Below are 9,773 nucleotides of genomic sequence, written 5' to 3' on the forward strand. Positions count from 1 at the left end.
CCAACGCGTTTTCGAAAATCCGATAAGTTTACCGTACTGGAGGATAAAATAATATAATTTCCTCGAAAATGTTATTTGATTTTGATTAAAACTCTGAAAAGTCAACAAAAGTCAATTTATCAATGCTAATTAAATTAGGAATGAAAAGAACCTTCTAGAAGAATCTAGAAAACTAAAACCACTCCTAATTGCATTAGGAATGATAAATCATATTAGGCCCTCCCCTAGATCATTGGGCCGTACATAAAGCTCAAACCGGGCCCAGTTTAGTAAATTGGCCATAACTTCCTCAATATTCATCGGAATTGGGCTTATAATATATCGTTGGAAAGGTCTTTACAAGCCCCATCCAACTACACTACTATTGAACCCATATCATGGGCCAACCAAACTGTATTGGCTGTTTTCTTAAAATAAGTTTTCAAAAACAGAGAGAAGAGAAAAGAAATAAAAACTTTCCGCAACACTAGACTTTCCACACTTTCATTTCATTCGATTATGATTCAACGTGAAAGGTACTCATCACTGGGTTTGGTTTTGGGGAGACAAAAATGGGTGTCTACAATAAACCTGAGGTTTTTATGTGACATGATGAGGTTTAAGTGCTTGTAATTGGAGGAGGAGGTGGAGTTTTTAGGAATGCAAATGGGGAGTGGTATTTTGGGTATTCAAGCAAATATAATGCGCCTAATGCTTTGGGTGCAGAGTTATATTCTTTAAGAGAGGGGCTGAATTATGCTCAAGCTATGCCTCTTAAGTTTTTGGAGGTTGAAAGCGATGCTCAAGAAATCAGAAGCTTGCTCAACAGGGAAGGAGAGCATATGAATCATGAACTTTCTGCCGTTATCATTGATGTTGCAAGAGCCTTAAACAACCAAAATATGGTTATAGTTTTCAGCACCATCCCTAAGGAGCTGAACTGTTTAGCAAATTATCTGGCCAAATATGCAATGACAATGAGTTTGGGCCATACTCCACATTATGTCTGCCCAACCAGTGCTGCTGCCGCTTTTGAGGATGATTTGCGAGGCTTACATGATACCCCTGTTGCTTAGTCTGCCACTGTTTTTCTGCTTTTCCTCTAGTTTATTTGTAAACTTTATCTTATTAACATATTTAGAAAACAATGGTTACTGTGGGTTTCAAAGACTGCATTTTGCAATCAGCAGGTCTTTGAATGATATGTTGTAATTAATAGGGCTCTGCCCAAGTAATATATGCCTCTTTTGTGTTAAAAAAAAAGTGCTTGTAATTGGGGTTATACTTATTTGGCATATGATGAAATTTTTAAATTTTAATAAGCTTATATCAGAAGCCAGTAATTATGTTTCCTATAATCATATGATTAGTCACTTCTCCTTCCTACCTTTACATAATTGATACATTATGTTTTATAACTTCTAATGCTTGTTGTCTATTCATAAACTTATACTAAATAAGGAGTTGCTGCTTATTAGAATAAGAACGAACCATCACCGAAAGCTTGTATTTGCAGCTTATATTACAAGTTAGGCGGTAAATGTAGACACCCATTTGTGTCTCCCCAAAACAAAACCCAGCGATGAGTACCTTTCACGTCAAATCATAATCGAATGAAGTGAAAGTGTGGAAATTCAAGTGTTGCGGTTAGTTTTTATTTCTTTTCCTTTCTCTCTGTTTTTGAAAACCTATTTTAAGAAAAAACCCAATCCAGTTTGGTTTGGTCCATAGCAAGGGTCCAATAATAGTGAAGTTGGGTCGCGTTCGAAAAGAGCTTTCCAACGATATATTATAAGCCTAATTCCGATATATAATGAGGAAGTTATGGCCAAATTACTAAACTGGACCCGATTTGATATTTTTATGCGGCCCAATGATCTAGAGGAGGGCCTATTATTGATGTATCATTCCTAATGTAATTAGGATTGATTATTGTCTTCCAGAATCTTCTAGAAGGTTCTTTTGAATCCTAACTTAATTAGCATTGATAAATTGACCTTAGTTGACTTTTAAGAGTTTTTATCAGTATAAAAGAAGTGTTTTTTAAGGAAAATACGGGTTTTCCCTCTCGTATGCTTAAATTTTATCAAAATAAGAAAACGCGTGGAAAAATATTTCCAGCGCCATACGATAGCTCTGTCTCCTGGCGACAGACCTGGCGTATGGCGACACGCGCAATGTCTTGCGACAGGCGCGTGTTTAGCGCTGCAGTCGTGATTTATTCTTTTCGAAACTCTGATTCGTTTTTTATCATATCCGGCTGATTTTCTCTATAAATAGTCTCCTAAAACCTCCGTTTTCAATCATCAATTCTCATTAATTCTTATGAATTTTCTCTAATTCTTCTTTACCAATTCTCATCAAGAATCTCTTAATTACTCTCTATCTCTCTCTCCCCCTTTTCTAAACTGGCCTTTTGCACACAAAATTCCGCATTCACAAGATCTAGACACACCTAGCCAAGTTCGAAGTTGCCTTCGCCATAGACGTGAAAGGTTTGATATTTCTGAGGGTTTGGTCACAAATCTCTATTTCAATAATTTAATTTTGTTATTAGAAAGAGGTACGAGGCATCAAAGTAAGTGTTTTAATTGCTTTATTGATGTTATGATAAAGAAATCATGTCTAGGTTGTTATTATGATTCCTAGTGTCATGTTAGGGCGTTTTGATCTTCCTAGTATCATGTTTAGGGTAACAACTATAATTTCTAATATCAAATATGAAAATTGTGATTCTAGTAATGCTTCCTATTCTCTTCCTAATATTCATGTTAGTATTATGTTAGGGTTAAAGCTTTGATCTTTATTGCTTAGTGACATGCTAGGGTTTGTTATTAATCTTGTTAGTATCATGCCTAGGAACTTGCTATTATTATGCTTTAGCGTTGATATAATTATTTTAATTATGATAAATATGATTATGATTATTATTTATGATTATTATGTTGCTTGATATTTGTTGTTATTGCTTGATCACGCCTTTTATGCATGTTTAAAAGGAATTTGGTACTTGTTATCACGCTTAATAAGATAATTAATAATCTTGTTTAGGATTAGTTTGATTATAATTCAAGTGATCGCCAATAATAGATTTATTTGTACATTAATATTCAACCAACATAGATTAAGCAGGTTTAGGGTAATCCTATTGATTGCATGTTAGTCAGAAAGCGCACATGAATACGAGAAGAATAAAGTAGAGGCCTATTATTAGGGCAGGTTCAATATCTTTTAGGTTAGATTTGTACCTTCATCCCTGAACTACCAGTCATGGTTCCAGACCTATTGGAGTTAAAGATCTCCTGGATCGTTAAGGGGTGTAACCTTCACCCCGTGACCGGTTTACAAGTTCCTAAAACTTGTTGGCGACTCTTTTTCTCTAGCTTCCTTCCCTTTGAACGCCACCGTACTTTAGTGTATGATCACAGTGGCGTTCAGGTTTAGGGTAATGCTTGAAATATTCCCTACAGTTTTTGGCGACTCCACTAGGGAGGATTTCGATTTTAATTCCTAAAATTTATTTTGGCAATGATTTAGAATGAGTGGATGAGACTCGAAAAGTTCTAAGTATTTCATGTGCGTAATTTTGATTAACATTATTGTCATATGCATAAAAAAGATATCATTGGAAAGACCATTCGTAATGAGTTAAAACATAGGATTTTTACACGTAGGAAATTTGAAGAATATCTTTCACAGCTAGGATCGAAATAATGTTGCGGCAAACTGGAAAATTTTATCGAGCACAAAAAGCAACTGAGGCATGTAGGAACTAGCGTCAGAAAATAGAGTCTGTCGCCGAGGATTTTACTCTATCGCTAGGTTACACTCCTGTCACCTGTCACCAGGCGACAAAACCAAATTGCGGCGACGACCTTTGTTCGCTGGCGCCAACTCTTCCAATACCGACCCAGAAGTATGCGTTCTAATTTTGACTAGTTTTTAGCACTGTTTGCTCGATCCTACTTCCTGATTGAGTTTTTCTCACTTTTTTGAAACCTATATGTGTTCTACATATGGACATAACCCTCTGGGAATTCATGCTCCATCTACCTGATTGAACGCTCTGTGCAACAAAGGGTACATCCGAGAATGTTGAATTCACCAAACCATGGAAGCGAGTTTTTAACTCGCAGTATCCCATCCACTCGTGCCAACCCTTCAAAAGGTAAGACTTCCGCGCGTTGCATCCGGACGAGTAACCATGGACCCTCTTTGACTAACCCATATCTCGAACTTTAGAGAACGAGAGCCATGGTTAGGTTGCAAACTCATTGCATCATATTGTGCCTACTTGACTAACTGTGAATTATTTGTTGTGCATACTCTATGTGTTTTTCCTAACCGTTTGTTCCACTTGTGTTTAAGACCAAATAAAATGCATAATGACTAAAAGGATTTTGCCTAATTAATTAATTAATTAGAGTAACTAAAGTCTAATAATTTAATAAGAATTGACTTAGTACTACTTTAGGCAGGTCCAGTAGAGTTAAAATACTGAAAGTTGTTCCAGATCAACGTTCCAGCAATGGCGCCACGATTTGGACTATAGCGCCACACTGTGTTGTGCAACGACTGGCGACAACTCTGTCGTCTGGTGCTGCACTACAAAGTGCATCGACAATCCTATTGCTTTGGCGACAGTTTGGTATTTTGCTCGATCGAGTCATCACTATGAGTCTAATTAAACAGTTTGCTAATCAATTCGATTATTTTGTTAATAATGGCACCTTTGTTAAGTCCTTAATTGAGTCTAGGCACTAAGTCCCATGGTCTTACACAAGAGTCAAAGCATGTCACTTGCACTCACAAATAAAGCACACACTAATATGTATATACACTCTGACCATGTTAAGAGAGTCTTGTATGCGCGTGTTTTCTGTCATTTTTTTAGGGAGGAAGTCGAATATTAATCCTCCAATTAAACCACTTGTTTGAACCATATACTTGATCCTAAAAATATACACCCCATTTTTTACTTTTTTTTTTAAACCCGTAAAGTCAAAGTCAATTTGAGTCAAGTCATTAAAACAAAAATGGTTTAATTTACAGCGTGTGGTCAAGAGAGGAAGGGTGTTTGATTAAAGACAACATTTTCATTCAAGTACAACTTTTTGACAAACCAATTGCTCAAAAAAGGAAAGCTAAGAAGATAATGGCAACTCAAGAAGAAGTCAACGAACTTAGGAATCAATTGACTGACATAACTGAAGTGTTGAAAGCTTTAACCCTTCAAATTAATAATCGTGTGAAACAACAACAAATGGACCTCAATCAAGAAAGCTTGAACAAGCTATCTAGTGACTACAAGTTTCAGGGCATTAGTTCACAAGGGGTCTCGGTGGACAAGGAGCTTCTTCCCCTCAATGCTAACGGCAGCCCAAAATTCAAGGTAATTGACAACCCTTATTTTCATCTAAGATCTTTTGAAACAATAATGAGTATTAAGTGTATTGATAAAAAAGTATTTACTTCTTTATTTTCCCGATCTCTTGAAACCATTTGCCAACAATGGTTCTTCTCCCTTGACAAAGAGAAAACCTCTACATGGGAATCAATAGTAAACGCTTTCATTGATAGGTACTGTAGAGAATATTTCAAGCGTTAATCCCCTAGCTTGAAACCCACTGTGATCATACACAAAAGTACGGTGGCGTCCAAAGGGAAAGAAGATATATCAAAAGATTCGCCAATAAGTTTTTTAGGAACTTGTAAACCGTTCACGAGGTGAAGGTTACACCCCTTAACGATCCAGGAGATCGTCAACTCCATAAGGTCTTGAACCAAATAGGGTTCGGGGATTGTAGACACCCATTTGTGTCTCCCCAAAACCAAACCCAGTGATGAGTACCTTTCACATCGAATCATAATCGAATGACGCGAAAGTGTGGAAAGTTTAGTGTTGCGGATAGTTTTAATTTCTTTTCTTTTCTCTCTGTTTTTTGAAAACTTATTTTAAGAAAACAGCCAATCCAGTTTGGTTGGTCCATGATATGGGTCCAATAGTAGTGTAGTTGGATGGGGCTTGCAAAGAGCTTTCCAACGATATATTATAAGCCCAATTCCGATGAATGTTGAGGAAGTTATGGTCAATTTACTAAACTGGGCCCGGTTTGAGCCTTATATGCGGCCCAATGATCTAGGGGAGGGCCTAATACGGATTTATCATTCCTAATGCAATTAGGATTGGTTTTAGTCTTCTAGAATCTTCTAGAAGGTTCTTTTCATTCCTAATTCAATTAACATTGATAAATTGACTTTTGACTTTTCAGAGTTTTAATTAAAATCAAATAGCATTTTTGAGGAAATTATATGACTTTATCCTCCATTACGGCAAATTTATCTGATTTTTGAAAACGTGTTAAAATCAGGCTTGGCGCCTGACCCCTGGCTTTGGCGCCTGGCGCTAGCCATTGGCGCCTGGCGCCAGTTAGCCAGGGTTGGCGCCAACTCTGTTTTTTGTGCGTCAGACTCTGTTTTGTTTATTTTATCTTTTTGGCTAATTTTCTCTATAAATATCGTATTAAAAACTCCGTTTTCATTCACCGATTTTCAGGAATTCTCATCAACAATCAGTTTTAATTAGCATTCTCTCATTCTTTAATCTTTCAAATCATTCATCTTTTTCTTTTTCTTCTAACCTTGTTTTCATATACAAAATTCCGCATTCACAAGATTTAGAAACACCTAGCAATATTCGAAGTTGCCTTCGCCCTAGACGTGAAAGGTTTTAATTTCTGAGGGTTTGGTCCCAAATCTCTATTTCAATTATTTAATTTAATTGTTTGTTTATTATTTTCCTTGAAGTTACTAACGTGTGTATTTTGTTATTAGAAAGAGGTACGAGGCATCAAAGTAAGTACTTTAATGGTTTTTATTGATGTTATTATGTAGAAATCATGCTTAGGTTGTTATTATGATTCCTAATGTTATGCTAGGGCGTTTTGATCTTCCTAGTATCATGTCTAGGGTAACTTTAATATCAAGTACGATTAAAAGTATGATGCTTCCTATGTTCTTCCTGATATTTATGATTTTTAGTATCATGTTAGGGCTAAAGATTTGATTTTTATTGCTTAGTGACATGCTAGGGTTTGTTATTAATCTTGTTAGTATCATGCCTAGGATCTTGCTATTTTTATTATGCTTTAATATTAACATGAACATGATTATGATTATAATTATTATGATTTATGATGATTATGAATATTATTATTTTGATGATGGTTATTTTTTTATGATGATATTATTATTATTGTGATTATTATAATTATTATTATCGTTATTATTATTATTATGTTGCTTGATACATTATTTATTTTTATTGCTTGATCACGCCTTTTATGCATGTTTAAAGGGAATTTGTACTTGTAATCACACTTAATAAGACAATTAATAATCTTGTTAGGGTTAATATGATTATAAATTCAAGTGATCGCCAATAATAGATTTGTTTGTGCATTAATACTCAACCAACATAGATTAAACAGGTTTAGGGTTAATCTATTGATTGCATGTTAATTAAAAAGCGCACATGAATAGGATCAGAATAAAGTAGAGGCCTATTATTAGGGCAGGTTCAATCTCTTTTAGGTTGGATTTGTACCTTCATCCCCAAACCCTTATTTGGTTCTAGACCTTATGGAGTTGACGATCTCTTGGATCGTTAAGGGGTGTAACCCTCATCCTATGAACGGTTTACAAGTTCCTAAAAAAACATGTTGGCGACTCTTTTGCTCTATCTTCTTCCCTTTTGGACGCCACCGTAATTTAGTGTATGATCACAGTGGGGTTCAAGCTAGTGGGATTAAAGCTTTAAATTATTCCCTACAGGGATGAAGGTACAAATCCAACCTAAAAGAGATTCAACCAGCTCTAATAATAGGCCTCTACTTTATTTAGATCATATTCATGTGCGATTTCTGACTAACATGCAATAAATAGGATTAACCCTAAACCTGTTTATTTATGTTGGTTGAATATTAATGCACAAATAAATCTATTATTGGCGATCACTTGAATTATAATCATTTTAACCCTAACAAGATTATTAATTATCTTATAAGCGTGATTACAGGTACAAATTCCCTTTAAACATGAATAAAAGGTGTGATCAAGCAATAACAATAAATATCAAGCAACATGATAATCATCAAAATCATAATAATAATATTCATAATCATAATCATGAATTATAAAAATAATCATAATCATAATCATAATCATAAATCATGTTTAAGCATAATAATAGCAAGATCCTAGGCATGATACTAACAAGAATAATAACAAACCCTAGCATGTCACTAAGCAATAAAAATAAAAGCTTTAACCCTAACATGAAACTAAGAATTATAAATATTAGGAAAGAAAATAGAAGGCATCATAAAAATCATATTTAGTATTAAAATTACCCTAGACATGATACTAGGAACATTAAAACACCCGAAACATGAACTCTATATCATAACATCAATAAAAACCATTAAAATACTTACTTTGATGCCTGGTATCTCTTTATAATAACAAAATACACACGTTAGTAACTTCAAGAAAAATAATAAATAAAACAATTAAATTAAATAATGGAAAAAGAGATTTGAGACCAAACCCTCAGAAATTAAAACCTTTCATGCTAGGGCGAAGACAACTTCGAATATGGCTAGGTGTATCTAAATCTAATGAATGCGGAATTTTTATATTTGAGAGAAGCTAGTTTAGTAAATTGGGCCGCATATGAGGCTCAAACCAGGCCCAGTTTAGTAAATTGGCCATAACATCCTCAATACTCATCGAAATTGGGCTTATAATATATCGTTGGAAAGGTCTTTTCAAGCCCTATCCAACTACACTACTATTGGACCCATATCAAGGACCAACCAAACTGGTTTGGCTGTTTTGTTAAAATAAGTTTTCAAAAACAGAGAGAACAGAAAAGAAATTAAAACTATCCGCAACATTAAACTTTCCACAGTTTCACTTGATTCAACGCGAAAGGTACTCATCACTGGGTTTGGTTTTGGGGAGACACAAATGGGTGTCTACAGAAGCCCCCATTTTGACTGAGTTTGGAGAAACGCAAGTTTCGAAAAAAAAGTCAAAGTATCGATAGGGACGGAGAATTATTCAGAACGTTTTGCGATCCTAAATCATTCTTGTAACGCCGATACCTGTAAAGTAGCGTTAGTTAAAACAGATAAAAGACTTAAGAAACATGTATCTTGCACCGTCGAGCACACGCCTCTGAAAGTAACCGATTTGCTGCCGCTTTACTGTTGTTTTGATGACCTCCTGCCAAGAGAATGTCATCCCGCTTGAAAACTGCTACGCTTGTAACTGCTTCCAATATTGAAGATTGCTTCGCTTGAAACGATCCTCTTCCGCTTTGATAACATTCCACGTCCAAGGGAATACTATCGAAGATTGCTTCGCTTGAAACAATCCTCTTCCGCTATGTGACCATCTTCCACGTCTAAGGGAAAATTATCGAAGACAACTTCGCTTGAAATCACCTTCAGCTGTTTGTGACAACTCTCCACAATCTAGGGAATGCCGTCGAAGATATCCTGTCTTGAAGCTATCCTCCTTTGTTGCGATAATTTTCCTAGGAAATTACCGAAGATCTCCGCATGTCGATCTTTAAAAGCTCGCTTGAACTTTGCTTCCGCTATGCCTGTACGTCGGCGCTTTTGCTGCTTCTGAACCTGTACGTCGGTGCCTTTTTTGAATTATGAACCAATACGTCGGTGCCTTTTGCAAATAAACCAGTATGTCGGTGCCTTTTGCGATGAGCCAAT

The sequence above is a fragment of the Chenopodium album genome, chromosome 9 (assembly GCF_948465745.1).
Source record: "Chenopodium album chromosome 9, dcCheAlbu1.1, whole genome shotgun sequence".
Taxonomy (NCBI): domain Eukaryota; kingdom Viridiplantae; phylum Streptophyta; class Magnoliopsida; order Caryophyllales; family Amaranthaceae; genus Chenopodium; species Chenopodium album.